Consider the following 20283-nt stretch of genomic DNA (forward strand, 5'->3'; position numbering starts at 1 on the left):
AATGACAGACTACTTTTACACTTTCAAACTTCAAAACAGTGAGCTACAGAAAACAGTCTAGTATATATAGATACTATAGTGCACTAGGGTTTGAGGATACAGGTTACTTTTAATACGAATGAATAGTAATATCTCTATTGCACAAATTTGTGTCATCATAGCATCCCTGTTCATCCCTGAGACTATTTTTGAATCTAAAATTATGTCTTGATTAAAAACAAGTAAGGCAAAGGCACATGTCATTTTGTCAGTTTTGTCATGAGCCTCAGAACTCTGACATCACAGTGACATCACCTTGACTACTGCAGACTCCTCAGACTTCAGTAGTTGGTCTGCCAACTGCTGTAGCTGTCTTTGGTGTTTAGTGCCAAGGAGGAAAAAGAGAATTGCAAGTCCATCGAATGACTCTCCATTCCAGGCTCTGCTGAAAAGGTATTCTTCTAATATCCACTTTTCGATCCTTAGGCTAGACTGGTGCTCTCAGGAGATGTTTTGTCTTGATTCCTCCAGAACTAATTCTTACACTTCAGCTCTAGCTTCATGAAAAGTTACTTAGGATAATGGTAAGTGCTGTCCTCTAAATAAAGGAGACATTATACTGTCAGGGGAGGAATGTTCTGAAGTACATGGTAGGAAAATGTAATTCTCTTAAAATGGCTGTTGGAGCTATGGGGAGGTTTTATGTTTTGCTCAGTCTAGTTGTTTTAACTATTTTGATCATAGAGCAGCACAGGATAGTGGTCACATTTCATCCACAGTTCTTGAAACTCTCTTGTTTTAAGGAAGCTTTTGATGTTTTCAAAACTATTTGGTGTTCTTCAGCACCTATTTCTAAAATTTGAGCAATACTTATGCATGAATGACTTTCTAAGAATCCTTGTCCACTTGAATTTTTATGCTAACATGTAACTAAATTTGAACTACTTGCTCACATACTTTGTCAAAATTTTCAGTTTTGGGATAGCTACTTTTTTTAACCCTTCTTGTTCCTTTTGCTTCAGTCCTTGTATTATATCTATGCTTCTTGAAAAATGAAGCATAGAAAATTAGGTAAATATGTGGGTGAATATACATCTATGTGGGTATATATACAAATATACTGTTTAGGTAGCTACACTGCATAGATTAATGGGATTTCTAATCTAGTAATTCATTCTCTTCAAAATTTTGTGACTGTACATTTCCATTCCTTGATTTTAATGATGCCTGTAAATTTTGAACAGCTACCTAATTGAAGCCTTTTCTTGCCTTCTGCCTCTCTTTTTCACTGTAGAATTTACTCTAGTAGCTTTTATACAGACATTAATGCTTAAGTAATTGTGAATAGCAGTCTGATCATATACTCTTTCTGGGTCTGGGTTACCTTATTCAGGATGATTTTTTTTCTTTTGCCATTCATTTGCCTGAAAATTTCATTTTTCTTAACAGCTGTATATCTTCCATTATGTAAATGTGCCACATTTTCTTTATCTATTCTTCTGTTGAGGCAAATTAAGATTGCTTCCAATTTCTGGTTATTATGAATAGAGCAGCAATAAACATGATTGAGCTAGGGTCTCTCTGGTAAGATAAAGCAGTCTTTGGGCATATGCCCCAAGAGTGATATAGCTTAATATTGTGGTATGTCAATCCCCATCTTCCTGAGGAAGCAACACACTGATTTTCACAGTGTCTATAAAACTTTGTACTTCACACTAGCAATAGATGGATATTTCACTAATACCATTAACATCCTTGCCAGGATGAGCCGCCATTTGTTTTATTAATCTTAGCAATTCTCACAGGTATAAGGTGAAATCTCATTATGCTGATGGCTAATTTGAACATTGTTTCTTAGACATTTGAGTTTTCCCTTGACAATCCATTGTTTAGATTTGTACCCCATATTTTAGTTGGTTTATTTATTTTCTTGATATTTAGTTTCTTTGAATTCTTTATATATTTTGGGTATTAGCCCTTCTTTGGATGTGTAATTGTTAAAACTTATTCCAATTCTGTAGGCTGCCACTTTGTGTGGATGATGGAGTTCTTTACTGTACAGAAGCCTTGCAGTTTCATGAGGTCCCATTTATTAATTATTGATCTTAGTACCTGTGCTGATGGTGTTCTATTCAGATATTTTCCTATGACAGTGAGTTCAAGGATATTCCCCAATTTCTCTTCTATAATTATATCATCTTCAGTGCATCTAATGTTATGTTGAGGTCTTTGATCCATTTGGAGTTGAATTTTCTGAAGGGAAAAGCATGGATCTGTTTGGATTCTTCTGGTAGCCTCCTGTCTGACCAGACTGTTTGTTGCAGGATGTTGTCTTTTTTCAGTGTATATTTCTGGTTCTTTGATCAAATCAAGGTTTCCATAAGTGTGTGGATTTATGTCTGGATCTTCCATTTGATTCCATTGATCAACGTGTCTATTTTGTTTAGTTTTGCCAACATGATGCTATTTTTATTAATCTAACTCTGAAGTACAACTTGAAATGGGGATTTTTTGATATTCTCTCTCTCTCTCTCTCTCTCTCTCATATAAAGCTGAAAATTGTCCTTTCAAGATCTGTGAAGAGTTGTGTTGGAGTTTTGATAGGAATTACCTTGAATTTGTAGATTGCTTTTTGTACTATGGCCATTTTAAATGTATTAATCCTACCAATCCATGAACATGTGATTTCTTTCCATTTTCTGATGTCTTCTTCAAATTCTTTCTTCAATGCATGGATGTTTTTTTCATACAAGTCTTTCTCTTGCCTGGTTAGAGATAATCCAAGGTATTTTGTATTAGTTGGGACTATTTTGAAAGATAGTGTTTTCCTGATTTCTATCCTAGTCAATTTGTCATTTGTATATAGGAAGTGTCACTCATTTTTGTGAGTTAATTTTGTATTTTGCTACATTCCTCAAAACATTTATCAATGTCTGAGTTTCCTGGTGTAGTTTTGAGGGTCACTTATTTTTACTGTCGTATTATCTGCAAATAAAGATATTTTGACTCCTTCCTTTCCAATTTATATCCCTTTGTTCTCCTTCAGTTTTCTTATTACTCTATTTAAGACTTCAAGTACTACGTTGAATAGATATGGAGAGAGTGGACAAGCTTGTCTTGTTCTTGATTTTAGTGGAATTTCTTTGAATACCTCTCCATTTAAGTTGTTGTTGGCCTTGGGTTTGCCATAAACTGCCTTTAGTATGTTGGGGTATGCCCCTTGTATCTGTAATTTCCCCAGGACCTTTATCATGAAGGGGTGTGTTGGATTGTGCCAGAGTCCTTTTCTATATCTAATTGTTAGTGAGTTCCTGTCCTGGCTTTGTCTTTGAATTTCTTTATATCATAGATCACATTTATCAATATACATATGTTGAACCATCCCTGCATCTCTGGGATGAAGTACACTTGGTCATGGGGGAAGATCTTTTTGATGTGTCCTTGGGTTCAGTTTCCAAGAATTTTATTGAGTATTTTTTTCAAGTATGATCATAAGGAAAATTGGTGTGTAATTCTCTTTCTTTGTTGTTCGAGTTGTTTGGTCATCAGGGTAAGTATGACATCATTTAAAAAACTGAGCAATGTTCTTTTTCTATTTTATGGAATAATTTGAGGAGTATTAGACTTCACTTTTCTTTGACATTCATAGAATTTTGTGTTAAAACCATCTGACCCTGGGCTTTGTTTGGTTGGGAGATTTTTAATGACTGCTTCTAATTCACTATGAGTTATAAGTCTGTTTAAATTACTTACCTAGTCTTAACTTTCTCATACGTATTGAGAAAATTAGCCACTTATTTTAATTTCCAATTTGGTGGAGTACAGGTTTTTAAAGTATGTTCTTATGATTCTTTGGATTTCCTCCATGTCTGTTGTTATATATCCTTTTTATCTCTAATTCTTTTAATTTTGATATTGTACTGACTGTGTTTGTGTTTCAATTTGACACCAGCTAGAGTCATCAGAGAGGAAGGAGCCTCAGTTGAGGAAACACCTCCATGAGATTCAGCTGTAAGGCATTTTCCCATTTAGTGATCAGTAGGGAAGGGCCCAGCCCATGATGGGTGGTGCCATCTCTGAGCTGATGGTCCAGGGTTTTATAAGAAGGTGGGCTGAGCAAGCCATGGGAAGCAAGCCAGTAATCAGCTCTCCTCCATGACCTGTGCATCAGCTCCTGCCTCTGGGATCCTGCCCTGTTTGAGTTCCTGTCCTGACTTCCTTTAGTGATGAACAGCAATGCTGAAGTGTAAGCCAAATAAATCCCCCCCCAACTTGTTTTTTTGTTCATGGTGTTTCATCACAGTGATACAAACCCTATCTAATAGAGATATTATCTCTCTGTCTTAGTTAATTTGGATATGAGTTTGTCAGTTTTACTTGGTTTTCTCAAATAAGCAACTCTATTTCATTTATTTTTTTATACTCTGATGTTGTTTTTTTTTTCCTAATTTCTTGATTTCATCCCCAAGTTTATTTTTGTACATATACTTCTTTGTGTGTGATTACTTCCTTTTGTTCTTGAGCGTCTGGAGAGTTAAGTTACTATTATTAGATTTCTCCAAGTTTTTATGTAGGCACTTAGTGCTATGAACTTGCCTCTTAGAACTACCTACATTGATTTTTAATATAAGAATGTTATGCACAGAATACCATTATTTTCACATTTCTTTCAGATGGCTTTGACTAAATATTTAATGTCATGATTTTAAAACTGTATGTTCTGCATAGTCAGAGGCACAATTCTAATATGGATATATCATTGACTAAAGACATAAAATACTTAGAATCTTTTCCTGGAGCCTTAATTACATGTTCCTAAGATTGTTTATGCACAGTATATGTACAATTATTACTGCTGACAATATGAACTTAGGATGATTCATACATGCTCTAAAGAAATAATGCTTTAATTTAATGATCCTAATTTCTATCAGAGTGTTCCATAGCTGAGTCTTTAGTCCCAAAAGTCTGCATGTGGGTATCAATTTGTTCAAAATAAGATAAGCTTTGTTCTTTAAAATCCTTCAACTTTTTAAAAAATCCATTTTCTGCTTTTTCCACATTTTTGGCATTTGATGCAACAGAGCCAACTTCCCTCCAAGTGCTATGAAATACATGTTTAACAATCGTTAAAATCTTAATCACTGAAAACAGCACTGCTAAGCTTCAATTACATAGGCGGTAGGGCAGGTGGACTTTATAGTTCCTATACTCATGGTGGAACAGGTTGTTCAAGGTTATTATAGGGCTGCAGTCTTCCTTGGAGACTCAGAAGGATCTGATTCTTGCCTCCTTCAGAGTTTGAACTTAATTTGATTATTACAGAGGATGGTTACCTGAGTACTGTGGTTTCCTCAGAGGAAACTGTATTTCTTCCCATGCATTCCACTCCACTTCAGACAACAACTGCAGGTTGAATCTGTACTATTCTTCAAATCTGACTTTCCCTAGAGTGACAGTTGTCTGACTGTATCTGGGTTGATCACTATGATTTATTGTATCTTAGGTGACGAGAATAGAACTGATGGGCTTCAGGATCATAATGTCAGTGACATCTGCATGATGTCTGTCCCACCTGACATATTCATAGTTTGGAGGAATCAGAGATTTGGGATCTTTGAGGAAAATTCTGCACTTCTTGGTCCTTTATGAAAGTCTTCCTGTCATTCAACAGATCTTGTTTGTCTTTGGCTTAATGTTCTCAATTGCTTACATGTTGCTACTCTGTTGGCCAGTTCTTAATTGCTACATATCTTGGACTTGCTGTAGTTTTGACACAACTATTGTACACTACTTGTAATATGGCCATTTATCTTATCACAATGTTACACTGATGTGCTGATTCTTTTTCCTTCATTCTATATTACTCTTCAAATTCCAGGTCTTGAATTTGTTCTTAGTACAACTTCCTAAATGTCCTTATCCATTCTGTATGTTTAAAAACTGTTACTCAGTGGAGCCCTGCTATAAGAATTGAAACTTCATGATTAATTTCATGTAACTCCTCAACTTTTGTGTTAAGTTATTTTGTTGACTATTGACTATCTATTCTGTTAGTGTTTGGCCTGTAACAGGAAAAGCCTCTCTACTTTGATGGAAACTGTCAATGAGAAAGTTGTAGCTGGTGAGATGAATATTCAATACCTGATGTTTCATGGACCGGTGGAATTCAGAAGAGGCTGTAGCAGTAAGAACTGTCATCTCCATTTGTACAGAGACTTCTTGGTTGTGACTAATAGTTGGTATGTATTTACTTTATATTTTATTGATTATCAAAGACTGTATTATCTCCAACCCTGGTTGTAAAACAAATCAAAAGGATTTTTACACTTCTGTGCTTACAAATGTTTTTATTCCTTATTTATTCAACAGTTTCTTGAGGTCTTAGTCTGTCCTGTAACCCTATAGAGAATCAGTCAAGAATCTATTGAAGCATCCGTGATTGGTGGCACATGTCACTAATCCCTCCACTTTAGAAAGTCATTGTCACAGTCAGGTAGATCCAGTTATTAAGAGGAAGAAACACACTAGGCATCATATGAGCAAGTGTTTGAGTAAAAAGGCATGTTATGGTACATTTTATATATTTTCAAGGTAGCTGTAGATTTATTGGTAACAAGTTTACATAATTTATCCCCTCACCCCTAATATAAGCATGCAGTCCCAATAGAAATGGCTGTTAGCCATTATGACATTTCCTGATCTAGAAAGTGTGGCAAATAGAGTTCAGGTGATGTTATTTGAAAATTAAATATTTTCAATGTTCTTCATAAGTGGCAGGTGCCCATTAAGTACTCATGTACAGAATGTAGGGCCTTGGCTTTAACACAATTTACTTAAGTAAGTTTTAAGAAAGCCTTTTATTGAAGTAGTTTTTTAAATTGTTTTCCTGTCTTTATATGAATAATTTTTCAGAGCACTATGTTTCAAATGCACAGCATAATGTATACTTATCATTTAACATTCTGAATAAACAGACCATAGATGTTTGCACACATGGAAAAGGTATATTTAGAATCTCCCCTAGGCAAGCTTCCTTCAGCCTTTGCTTTGTCAAGGTGCATTTGTTCATTTGCTGATCTGTGTCTGCAGTGAAAGAGATGGGTGAGTCCTGCTTTTTCTGGGACAGGAAGAATTGGGTCTTTCTGTTAATCCCACTGTTCCTTTGTTTAAGAAGCAAACTAATAGATCTTCTTTAATTCCTATTTTAGGTTTTAGATAACCTTCAAAATAAAATACATCATCCCGCTGACTGCCCTGTGGATGGGGGAGTGTGTGGTCACCGACTTTGTAGGCCCTAGTCGGGCCAGGAAATCCATTCTCCTGCGATGGCCCATGGAGAATTTTGTGGCCACCTTTCGGTAAGACCCATAGCTTGGTCTTGTGCTGACATGAGCTGGATGTTGAAGGACATAGTAAACTTCATATTGTCTAGAACAAATGGAAAATGTAGACAGAAATTCTTTTTACTAAAACATTTTAAGGAAAGAAATCAGTCTTATCTAGTTACAAACACACTGTCAGGTCTGTTTCTAATCTGATGTTTTGGCACTTGCTTGCCTAGTATTTATCTCTAGAGAGCTATCTACATGAAGACATGTCTAAATTGATCAATAGTTGACAGTACTGGAGTCATTCTTAAAATACATATTCTACGTTTGTCAGTCAGCATCTCCACCTCCTTGTGTTGGGGTGACAGAGGTCTTAACGTACTGTGGAAATAAGTTGAGTGAGCAGATATTTGGCCTTCTTGCCATCTTTTTATTCCAACAACAATCTGATGTTATCTGTGTATTAAAACTATTTGAATATGGATTTTTAATACTATTGGGTATGCAAGTTAGTTTGAAAAGATCCATTTATACTCCCAAAGAACATTGATCGTTTGTAGTAAAAGATAATGACAGTGTAAACTTTGGTATCCCTGAATGTTTGTGTAGCAGTTTTTCAGTCTTAGTATCTACAGACAACCTGAGAGGAATGGTGTCATTAGACCATCAGAATTAGAGGTGACTTGTGAGCATATGTTATTTTTGAGTTCACATTCTCAGGCTGGTATTAAATATGGATTATCTCTATGTAGTGGGAAGCTCTCCAGCAGAACCCTTGCGCTCAGAAGGGTCCTGTGCACAGACCCTCTGCTCTGAACACCCACACAGCAGCACTTGCACTGGTTTGCACAAGAGCAGTTCATCCTGTCTCTCCATACACACCTTTACTCACCTCACTCCTCTACACAGACCTTAGCTCTCATCAGAGCTCAGTAAGTTGACATACATGCCTCCATGGTTTGTAAACTTATGAAGCACTGCCTCAGTTATTGGTTTGAAGAAAGTATTTACAGAGCTTTTTAGTAAGATGTCCATGTCTGTGCCACTCTCTGTGTATCTTATTTTCCATACCAGAACTATCTAGTATTTTTATTTCTCTTTTTCATATTTTTAATTTATATTGGAAATATTTGAAGTGTTTGAGAGAGAGCCCCAAGATCTTTTCTTAAATTGTGGATATCATCTTTCTATAAGTTAGGTTAGGTTATATAGATATATAGCTGAATATTGCCTGTCATCTATTGTATTTCATATTTGCTGTTATCTCACTTATATCACTTGGTGTAATTAGAAGGAGTATCTGCATACATGTGCATTTTGTGATTTATAGGGATTGTCTACACATCAGATGAGATGGATCTACACTAAAACACTGGTGGGAAGTATGGAATAGCTAGTAGTATAGACAAAAATTGTGCTATCCTTCAGGGAAAATGAAACCTGGTGGTTCCATAGAAGGTTAAACAGAATTTCTGTATGACTTATCAGCTCCAGTCCTGGATGTAGACACATGAAAATGACGTTGTACCACCACACAAAAGTCTCTGAATAAAATTAACTCAAAGCACAGTTCATAACTTCCAAAAAGAGGCAAGAACCCAAGTATTCAGCCATTGAATGCATAAAAGAAATATGGAGTAGAATGTAGGAGAAGAAGAATGAGAGTAGTGAACTGGTTTAGGAATCATCTATGATAAGGAAAATGTTCGTAGCATTATCAGGTTAGTGGCCACTATTGTGAGTGAACAAATGTTCTCACTCTTGATCAATTATATATTGCATGTACTTTAACTCACTTTTCAGAAGAGGTAGGGCCAAGTTTATCCTCAAAACATTTTTATTTCCAGTACTAAAATCCATAATGAAGTATCCTATAGGTGATCAGGAATATAGCATGTAAATTGATCTTAGTATGAGAATCAATATGTGAAGAATGAATACTCCACAAACTATTTAACAAAATCTGTTTCTGCAATTTGCCTAAACAGTAAAGTAATGTGTCTGCTATTTATCTAAAATATATTATTTCTCAGTCAAGTATTCCATCCATACTTAAAATTCCTGAAGTATGATTTAATGCAAATAATGTATTTTTTAATTTGACAAGCTACTCAACCAGTGAGACTTATTTGAGACAGTTATGCCTTTAACTGTGGGGAACCTGAGGCTTAGAGAGGTACCCTTACCTGCTTGAGATTAGAGAGTTTGGATCGTACTGTTGCTTGCCATCACTGTAAGGTTACCAGTAAAGGACAGATTCTAACAGAAATCCTAACATGAGGAGACTTCTTTTATCTTTACCCGTATTGGTAAGTATTAGACATTGGTATTTTGGTCATGATATATGTAAAATCTAACAATATTTTGCTTCCTTTAATGTTCTTACTTTTTATATTACAGTTCCTCTGCCCAAAAAAGAGAGTGGTATACTTTACTTCAAAGGTATCTTGTAACGGTACATATTTTACTTCTTTAATTTGTTAGGAAAGAATGAGATTCTCTGCTAACCAACACCCTAATCTGCTCACCTTTTTTGTTTTTATGTCTTTACAAATTTATCTTCTCAACTCCTCTGAGATCCACCCCCTTCTCTATCAACATAACACAGTGTCCTTTTTCACAAAATACACTTTGATCATGTTTTCCCTCTCCTAGTTCCTCTTAGATTCTTCCTACATACCCACCTTTAGGTTCTTTTTCTCCCCTTCTGTCTTTCAAAACCTACAAATCAGAAGAAAAAGAAACAATCTCTCCACCCAAAATAGTCACACACACCCCTCTTTATAAACAAAAGGATGTTAAGGAAAAAATACCAAAACAAAGGAAGATAAAACAACAACAAAAATAATCCACCAATGTACCTCTGAGTTTGTTTTGTGTTGGCCAACTGCTCCCTGGAATGGGACCTGCCCTGGTATGTGGTTGATAAACCCAGTAACAGTCCACTGGAGAAAAGTGGTTTTCTCTTTGCCAGCTGGTGTAAATAGCAGATAGCTTTGTGGGTAGGGATGGAAGTTTGTCTCTATTTCCCCTCTCAGTGCTGACACACCATCTTGCTTGAACCCGTACAGGTCTTATGCTTGCTGTCATTGTCTCTGTGTGTTTGTATGTGCATCAGCCCTGTTATGTATGGACGACACTGTTTCTGAGTCATTTATCATTTATGACTCTTACAATCTTTCTGTCTGCCGGTCCTCATAAATTCTTGAAGACATCCATTTAGGACTAAGTGCTCCAAAGTGTCTCACTTTCTGCGCATTTTCAAGCTGGGTATCTCTTTCTTAATTACAGTATAATGTGAGACCAAGCTTCTCTGGTGAGTATCAAGTGATGTGTTGATGTAAGGTATAGCAATATGTCATCAGGAGTCATTTTATATTCTTTATTTTCTAACAAAATGTGACTTTTTATTAAGAAATTTTTTATTCATTTTACATACTAACCACAGATCCCTCTCTATTTCCTCCTCCTGCCTCCAGTCACCCCACACCCCATTCCCTCCTTCAACGAGGTAAGACCTCCTATGGGGAGTCAGCAGAGTCTGGTACATTAATAGTAGTCCATTTTTCTCAAGGCCTATGTCTTATCTAGTCTGAGATTCTGGCTACTTTAATCTGTGTCCTTTATGGGTACCATCTCCTGAAGTAAGCATTAACATCAATGAAAAGGTGGTTGGTTACTCTCATCACATGTGTCTGTATTGCACTATTACATCTTTCAGACATGTTACAGTTGTAGATTGCAGAGTTCATAGCTGGGTCTAATGAGGATTACTTTTCTTCTCCAATGGTGTGTAATACCCATTTCTTTTCTATCAGGTCCAGAGTATCTTCTCTTATGATAGTTTTGAGTTTATATTTGGGCAGGATGATGGATATGATTTTCTCTGGTTGGCCTAGTATCATTTGTTGATGATGCTGTCTTTTATTTCAGTGTGTGTTTTTGTCTTTGTGAAAAATCAGGTGTCTTTAGGTGTGTTGACTAATGCCTAGATATTAACTTCAAGTTCATTGATCAACATGTCTACTTTTATGCCAATATCAAGAGGTGGAATCCCCAAGGAATGGAGGTTATGTGAAGAGAGTTCCTGAATGCGGCTTCCACAGTACTAAGTACAGTCTAACCAGACTAGAATGAAAGACGTAGTAGGATCCTGGGTTTGCACCAATAGGTAGAGTCCCCAGAGAATGGAGGTAGGATGGGTGATGGGATCCTGCAGGCCAGCTACAGTAGGACTCAATTGTGTCCTTCAAAAAAAAATCATTCAAGATCTAGTATATATGAAGGTTCTACACAAGTAGCTTTTCATGACTTTTTTCATAGTCTTTAGTGTTATTTGTCCTTCCTCATACTTTCTTGTCTACCTTACCTTCAGCTTCCCATCCATTTAACCCTTCCTGATTCATTATTTCCCTATAATCCAGTATACTAGTATATTCTATATCTCTTTCCCAGAACATGCCTCCCTACTACCCTTTTGTAAATTTCAGATCTCTAACATTATTTCAAATTAAACATATATATTTGAAGAGTCTTAACATTCACATAGGAGAGAAATTTTTTTACTTTTGTCTATACGAGTCTGAGTTACCTTACTCAAAGTGATTGTTTCCTGCTCTATGCATTTATCTGTGAAGTTCAAATTTTCATTTTCATTCTTCTCAATAGCTGAATAGTATTCTGTTGTGAAAATATACCACCTTTTCTTCATCCCTTTATCATGTTGTGGTGGTATTGTGTTCCCCAAAATATTGTGCACGCTAATAAACTTATCTGTCAGAGAAGAGAACAGCCACAATATTAAACATAGAGGATAGGCAGTGGTAGCACACACCTTTAATCCTAGCATTCCAGTGGCAGAAATCCCTCTGGATCTCTGTGAGTTCAAGGCCACATTGGAAACAGCCAGGCATGGTGACACTCGCCTTTAATCCCAAGAAGTGAGCCTTTAATCCCAGGGAGTGATGGCAGAAAGCAGAAAGATATGTAAGGTGCAAGGACCAGAAACTAGAAACATTTGGCTGGTTAAGCTTTTGGCTGGTTAAGCATTCAGGCTTTCAAGCAGCAGTTCAGCTGAGAGCCATTGGGATGAGGACACAGAAGCTTCCAGTCTGAGGAAAGAGGATCAGCTGAGGAACTGGTGAGGTGAGGTAGCTGTGGCTTGTTCTGCTTCTCTGATCTTCCAGCATTCACCCCAATAAACTGTCCTCAGGTTTGTTTTTATTAATAAGACAATTTAAGATTCCTGCTACATCATATGATGAGCATATAGACTTTTTTCTGTCCATTAAGAGGAGAGCATTGATGAGCAGGTATCTGTAGAGTAGGTTACAGAGTCCTTCAGGTGCATATGGAAGACTAATATAGTTGAATCATGTAGTAAGTTTCTTTCTTTCTTTTTGATCAACTTACACACAATTTCCATAGTGGTTGTATGGGTTTGCATTCACACCAGGAGTGGATAAATGTTCTTCCTTTCTAACATTTGCATCAGCATTTGTCATCATTTGAAGTTTTTATCTTAGTTATCTTGATTAAGGTATGATGAAATCTTAAAATACATTTAATTTTTATTTTTCAGGTGGCTAATGATGTTAAAATTTAAAAAGTGTTTTTCTTTGTATGACATTTTTTGAGAACTCTTTTTGTCCTGTCCTCCAATTTTTATTTGGGTTGCTTACTTTCTTGATGTTCATTTTTTTAGTTATTTATATATTTCAGACATTAACACTGTTTGCCAATGAGTTTACATATATTTCCTAATTTTCTCCTATATAAGATCCGTGATATCAGAGAGTTTTGTGTAGGGTAAGAGATAAACTTCAAATTTCATTCTTCTGCATGTAGTGATTCAATTTGAACTGCACTACGTATTGAAGATGCTATATCTTCTCCAATGTGTATGGCTAGTTTCCTTGTCAAAAATCAGGTGACTGTAGCAATATGGGTTTATATGAAGACATAAATTCTATTCCTTTGATAAATGACTGTTTTTATGAAAGTACAGTTTTTGTATATATTATTTCACTGCAGCATAACTTGAGATCTGGTGTGGTGACACATCTAGCATGTTTGTTATTGTTTATCATGATGCTTAATATCTAGTTTGGTTCTAAATATCCTCAGTCATTTGTATTTCCATATGAAATTAAAAAATGATTTTTAATTTCTATGAAAAATTTTGTTGGAATTTTGAAGGCAAATGCATTGAATACATAATGCATAGCCATTTTCACAACATTAATCCTGCCAATCCATGAGCATGGGAGGTCTTCCCATATGCTGATATTTTTAATTATTTCAGTGTTTTAAAGTTTTCATTGCACAAATCTTCCATTTTATTGGTCAGATCTATTTCAAGATTTTTTTCTTGTGTTGTATTTTGTTTTATTAGACTACTGAGAAAGGAATTGTCACCTTGATTTCATTCTTTCTGTGCTTGTCATTTGTATATAAGAGGGATACTTATTGGTGTGTTTTAATTTTGCATCCTACTTTTCTGAATATTTATCAGCTTTAGGATTTTTTTTGTGTGTACTCTAGGTTTTTATGTATTCTCTGGAAATAAATACATGCCAGCTTCTTTCTCATCTGTGTCTGCTTCATTTCTTTCACTTGTTTTATTGCTCTATCTAACATTGTAAGGACTATGTTGAGGAGAAGTGAGAAGAATAAACTTGACTTGGTCCTGATTTTAGTACTGACATTTTGAGTCTCTTCTCTTTTTAGGATGACTGTGTCTATGGGTTTCCTGTATATTGCCCTTATTACACTGAAATACATCCTTTGCATCCCTATTCTCACCAAGACTTCTTTACCACAAATGGATGTTGTATTTTGTCAAAGATCTTTCATTAATTGAATGGGGTGATCATCTTTCTATCCTTTCGTCCATGTATATGGTAGATTATGTTTTTTATTTTATATATGTTGAAACTTTCCTCCATATCTGGGATGAAGATGATTTGAACATCCTGGGAAATCTGTTTGTGTTATTTAATTTTGTTTGCAAGTATTTCATTAATAGTTTTTGCATGTAAGTTCATCAGAGATCTTGGTGTATACTACTCTTTTTGGTTGTTGGTTATTTGGTTTTGGCATCAGGATTAGACTATCTCCAGTTATCTTCTTTCTTGCTTATGTTTCCTGGATGTTCTTGCAATTTCTCACTTTTCCAATTTTGAGGAAGTGGTGGCTGCCATCTTCATACTTTCCTTCTCCAACCTTTATGTTGGGTCAAACAATATTCTGGAACATATTAATTTATTATCAATACAAGTTACCTTACTATGCACACTCAAAGGAAATGCTGCTTCTTAGTTTTGAACCATGTATGACCATGATACCTCTAATGTGGGCACTAATGCTTTCAAAACCAAATCTGTTTCCTAAATGTCACACTTCAGGGCATCATGCTATCTTCTGGAACATGCCCTGTGGCTTGTTTGTTTGTTTGTTTTGCAAAAATTGTTGCTGTGTCTATCAATTTAAAAATTTAATATTACATCCTTGATTAGTAGAAAACAAGCAACTAGACAGTTTATTTCACATTTTTTTGTTTTATTGAATTTGACCAGATCCATTAATGAACATAAGGAGAAAGACCGTGGAAAGAGTATTGCACTTGAGATACTCACAGAGGACATCCCAAGCTGGAATACTGTATGTGTACAAAAGACCAATATTTCCTTGCATGAAACTGACTGATGGAATGAAAGGGCAAGGGATGGGAAACAGGAGGAAATTTGAAGATAAGGTTGATGACAAGAGGGGGACAAAGTAGGAGGTTGGAAAATTAGATAGTGCTATTTGGAAAAATATTTTCATACATATAAATATGTCTTTGCCTATACATAGGAGAACTAGTTAGGATTAGTTAGTTACATGTACATGTTAGTTACAGTACAATATGTTTAATAAATTATTTTGTGCCTGGTGACTTAAATTGAGAGAGGTGTTATTATAAAACACCTTTGCAGATATTTCTTACTGTAATTATGTTTTTCTCAATTGCCATTGCTTCTACAGATTCAATTATTTTTTTCCTAACATCTTTTAAATGATTTTCAGTTACTTCAAAATAGTTTTTCTTTATGTTAGCATAGTTATAATCATACATAAAAGTTTAAAACAAGACAAATAATGACATTCACTCTACCTTACCTGTTCGTTAATACTCTTTTTCTTGTGTATGTGTTTATGCATCTGTGCATGTGTTTATGATCTGCTTAATGCATTGTGGCTCTTTTATCTTGCATGCTTATGCATCTCTCAAGTATGAAAAATTATTTCATATAGTTATACTTCATCTGTGTACTTAAAAATAACATTCCTTTGCATGTTGGGTATTTTTGTATGTGTATTATGTGCATGTGTGTGTGTAGGGTATGAATAGTGCTGAAAATAAACACAGGGTTCCACATGTGCGAGACAATTGCCCATCCACTGAAGCACACCTCTACCATGAAATTTCAGTTTCTCACCCAAATTCCATTTGCCATCCATTACTTGAGTAGTGTTCTATTTCCAGAGAAAAGTCCACTGATGTGTCAGGTGTCTGTTATGTGAGATTCGGTAATTTGGAGGTCTTTGTTTTTATGCGATCATCAGGAGTTATTGAGTTGAGAGGAATGGTTACTATAAAGGAATTAGTATGTGCTTGATTTTTATATATAAATGCACTGAATTGGTATAGTAAACTTTAAGAGTGCAGTGTAGTAACTGGTATATTTATGAATATAAACATTCTATGCTCAGTCCTGTACAAACTTTCTATACTAGACAACATAGCAGTGAAGGAGGCAAATGGTAGAATTAGAGTGTATGTGCCCTGTCCAATAGCAAGGAGAATGCTGTCACCTGAGTTTTGTGCCAGAGTATGGGGGAGACAGGGATGAGCAGACCTTCCTGAAGGAAAGTGCTTTCTTTTCTGCTTGATTTCATTTGTGGCAAATGCTTTTGTGCTTATTTGTGTGTGTGTGTGTGTGTGTGTGTGTGTGTGTGTGTGTGTGTGTGTACAGAAAATCACCTTGATATCTTATAAAGTCAATTTTATTTAGATACTATTGCATCCTCGGCCATATCTTGCTGAGCAAATTGTAAATTGCAGAGTCTACTGCTGATTAGATGGAAGATTGCTGTTACCTTCCAGTAGCATGTTTTCCAAACTTGAGTATTATCAGAGTTAGAGAGTAGACATGAATTTCCAAGTCAATACCAGCTTTATTTCTCCTTTGTTTTATGACTCAAGTATTGTAGCATGTTCAGCTGTAGGGATTTGCCATTCATTTCTGAATAATAATCAAGAGCAATGATAATAGCCTAGTTTTGGGGGTCCTATGGGACCCCACTGTTCAACAACTCCAAAAGAAGTCATTCATTCTTTGGCCTAGAAGTTTTATTTTTTTAGCTTGTCGTGTATAGCATGTTTGTTGACACAAAGTTAGCGTAAGACTACTAGATCCTGAAAGGATTTCCCTTTAACACTGTTTACTGTTTTTAGAGAGGGTCATTTCTGCTGTTTTTCTTCTCTAAGTGATGTTTACCAGAGGATACATCTGCAAATGCAGATCCATCTGCTTTCAAAAATCTGTAAGCATAGTTAACTTTCTTATCAACTGACTGTCATGTGTAGTAGCAGTGTTCTGGAAATATCTTCTTTCTGTGGACAGCTTCTAATTATGAAGTGTAGTATTATCTCCTACCATAGAGACCTTAGTCATTGGCAGATTTAGGGATGGAATTTTTTTTTCATTTTTTTTTTTTAAGAAATTTTCTACTCACTCTACATACCACCCACAGATCCCACCTCCTCCCTCCCCCCAGTCCTCTCTCCCAAGCGAACCCCATATCTCCATGTCCCCCAAATCAAGGGCTCCCATGGGGAGTCAGCAGAGCCCAGCGCACTGAGCCTAGGCAGGTCCAAGCCCCTTTCCACTGCACCAAGGCTGCACAAGGGGTCACACCACAGGCACCCGATTCCCAAAAGCCTGCCCATGCACCAGGGATGGATCCCGATTCCCCTGCCTGGGTGCCCCCCAAACAGTTCGAGCCAAACAATTGTCTTCTGTATAGGGATGGAAATTTTAATGACTAAAATCTTCATTCTGGATTCATATATTCATCATCTCAATAGATTCCAGGGGCAACTGAACTAACCATGAAGCCAGTCTCAGGGAATCCTCATTGCATAGTGTTGTTGTTTAAATTCTGTAGCAGTTCATATGATTTTATGAGAAATGAATACAAGATGTGTAATGAAATAAATCAATTCTATAAATACATTGTGTGAAAACAAGAAAATGCTTCCCATCTCTACAAAAGACCTCCCTCCCATTGTGAAAGCGGACTCATAGCTGAGGATCAGAGCCTGTGTCTCTTCTGAAAATATAATCTCATTTTCAACCTTTGTATCTGTGCATGTGTGAGTGTTTGCATACATGCGTGCATGTTTGTGTGTGTGTGTGTGTGTGTGTGTGTGTGTGTGTGTGTGTGTGTAGTGTATAATTCAGAAGACTGCCATAATTGATTCTTTCATTCTACCATGTATATTCTGTGGTTATATTTTGTGTCATAAGGTTTGGGGCAAAGCACTTTTGTTTTACCATCTCCCATAATCCAGCTCATCAGTGCACATCCTATTATATTTTGATCCAAATCCTTAAAGAGATACACATTAGACTAAAATCCCTATTACTGCCCTCAGATTATATAAAGGAAAGAAAAACCATACTCATAATTTGAGCCTTACATGTATTTACTTTGCCTTTAACTGAAGGGAGCTTTGGTTACATGATGTGGGAAATGTTTGGACAAATAGCTATCAAATCAGGTATTTCATGAATATTATTCATAACATTTTTTTTGCTGTGTTTTCTACAGTCATTCACTGTAACAGCAGCACGATTGGACACAGTGAATGATATCATCAGGAAGTTACGACCATTGCTGGGAATACCTGTAAGAAACTTGGAAACTCTTTTTTATTTATCCAGTGCCCTTTTTGTGATCCATTAATATTTAAATAAGTCTATACACATCACTTACCAAATGCTTACTATGTTTGAAAAATTTCCATCTTCCTTTCACTTTCAGAAGTAAAGTCAGCTGACGTGTTATATTAGTCTATACATGCCCACTGCTCCTGTATTCTCCAGTAAAATTTCATATCAATGAGCAGCATGTAAAATGTATTTGTACCACTAGAACACAGTAAACAATATGTGTCTCTGTGTGTGTTGCATGTGAAAATGCATGTATACATGAATTGTTTATAAATATTTGTATACACCCAATGAACATGATGTAAAGTTGTTAATATAAATCACTAGATATCTTTTGGTGCCATTGTTTCTATATCTTCTTTGTCATGTAGATATTTTTGATATGGATTTATTCCTTAAGCACAAAGTTTTGAATTAATAATTACAAAATGACAGGTCTGATATACAATTTCAATTAGAATATATCACTAGAGCTCTATCTTCTAAATACTTGTCCCAAGAATCTAATAGATGATGCCTGGAATAACTGGGAAAGAGGGAAATATATTTTGAAAATCCTTGAATATAGGCTATTCTTTCATTCATTTTAATTTTAGTGTGTGTATGTATGTATGTACACATATATGTGCAGGAGTGCACTTGCTAATTACCATACTATCATAACTGAGATCAAATTAAAAGTTATTAATAAGCTATAACTCTACTTGATGCATTTTTCTTGGCCATCTCACGTGGGGGCCTAACATAATTCAATAGATGCTACATAATTTACATTTGCTTGTTTCAATGAATCCAACGTCATGGGCTGTACTGTTGTGGATCTTGTTTTTTTTTGCTTCTGGATTATTATGAAGGTTAGTTATTTGTCCTTTTTCTTTATACGATGGAGACCTCTGAATGTAGGTCAAATGCAGATTTCATGTTCTAGTGTCCTCCAGCCCTCTCTAGCTTTTGTCTCCTTTACTCAGGTTGATGAGGTTCCAAGGCTTCTAAATTTAGCTTTGCTTAGTCATCACAGAGAGGGTGTGCATGTGGCACTGGGGTAATAAGTTGTCTGGACAGGAACAGGTTATGGCAGAACTCAACACTCTCCAAAGCCTGTAGGGATGTGGGTGACAGGGACACTTTTCTTGCTTGGAGACAGGGCATGGAGTGATTTCTTATTCCCAGAGTCACAGAAATGTAGCAGAAAGAATACATTTTGCATTGACCAATCTTTTCTACCAGAAATGAGAAGGCAGGAACTTCTGTTCTCTGCAGATTCTCAGAGGGAGCAGGGACAACTGATCTCACCACTGTTAATTTCCAATGGCAGCCTTTTTTACGTAGAACAGAATTATTGCCTGCCTCAATATTTTCCAGTTTTAGAGATGCAGAAGAAAAAAATTCACTTAGAGTGTGTACTTTAAGTGGTACAGTGTGACTTTTGGTTCTTCCATTTTCCAGAATGCTGAGGAAGGTTATCAACTGTGGTTCTCTTCCAGCCAGAAAGAAGCACCATGCCCACTCCTGGGTAAGCATCTGAGAAACCTAAGGAGGCAATGATTGAGTTAAAAAATGATTAACCCTAAATTGTTAAAAGTTTTCATTGTTTTTCTTAAGCTTAAATACCCATAAAAAGAAATATCATATAAATTATACTTAAATACTTAGTGAGTCTTGCCCCTCATCCATGTATAAATGCCCAACCATCCATGATAAAATCTTTTAAAATTTATATCCATTTGTGAATTTCATACATGAATATTGTATTTACATTATTTCCATCCTTCTATCGCTCCTTCATCTTTTCCCTCATCCTCCTCACTCCCCTTCAATTTCATGACCTTTTAAAATTAATCTTGTTTTGTTGTTTGGTTGATTGTGTGTGTGTGTGTGTGTGTGTGTGTGTGTGTGTGTGTGTAGGACTGGAGAAAGAGCACATTTAATGTTGCTCATATGAGTGTGTGTTTAGAGATGAACAACTGGAC

General features: G+C 35.9%; 1 long non-coding RNA gene across 1 annotated transcript; it reads left to right on the forward strand.

The window, feature by feature from the left end:
* Positions 1-6040: 6040 nt before the first annotated feature.
* LOC119087521 lies at positions 6041-10141 on the forward strand. Its single transcript, XR_005090985.1, has 3 exons — positions 6041-6221; positions 7191-7340; positions 9711-10141. It is a non-coding gene; the product is annotated as an uncharacterized LOC119087521 (long non-coding RNA).
* Positions 10142-20283: the final 10142 nt, after the last annotated feature.

Source organism: Peromyscus leucopus, chromosome 3 (genome assembly GCF_004664715.2).
Source record: "Peromyscus leucopus breed LL Stock chromosome 3, UCI_PerLeu_2.1, whole genome shotgun sequence".
In the NCBI taxonomy this organism is placed as follows: domain Eukaryota; kingdom Metazoa; phylum Chordata; class Mammalia; order Rodentia; family Cricetidae; genus Peromyscus; species Peromyscus leucopus.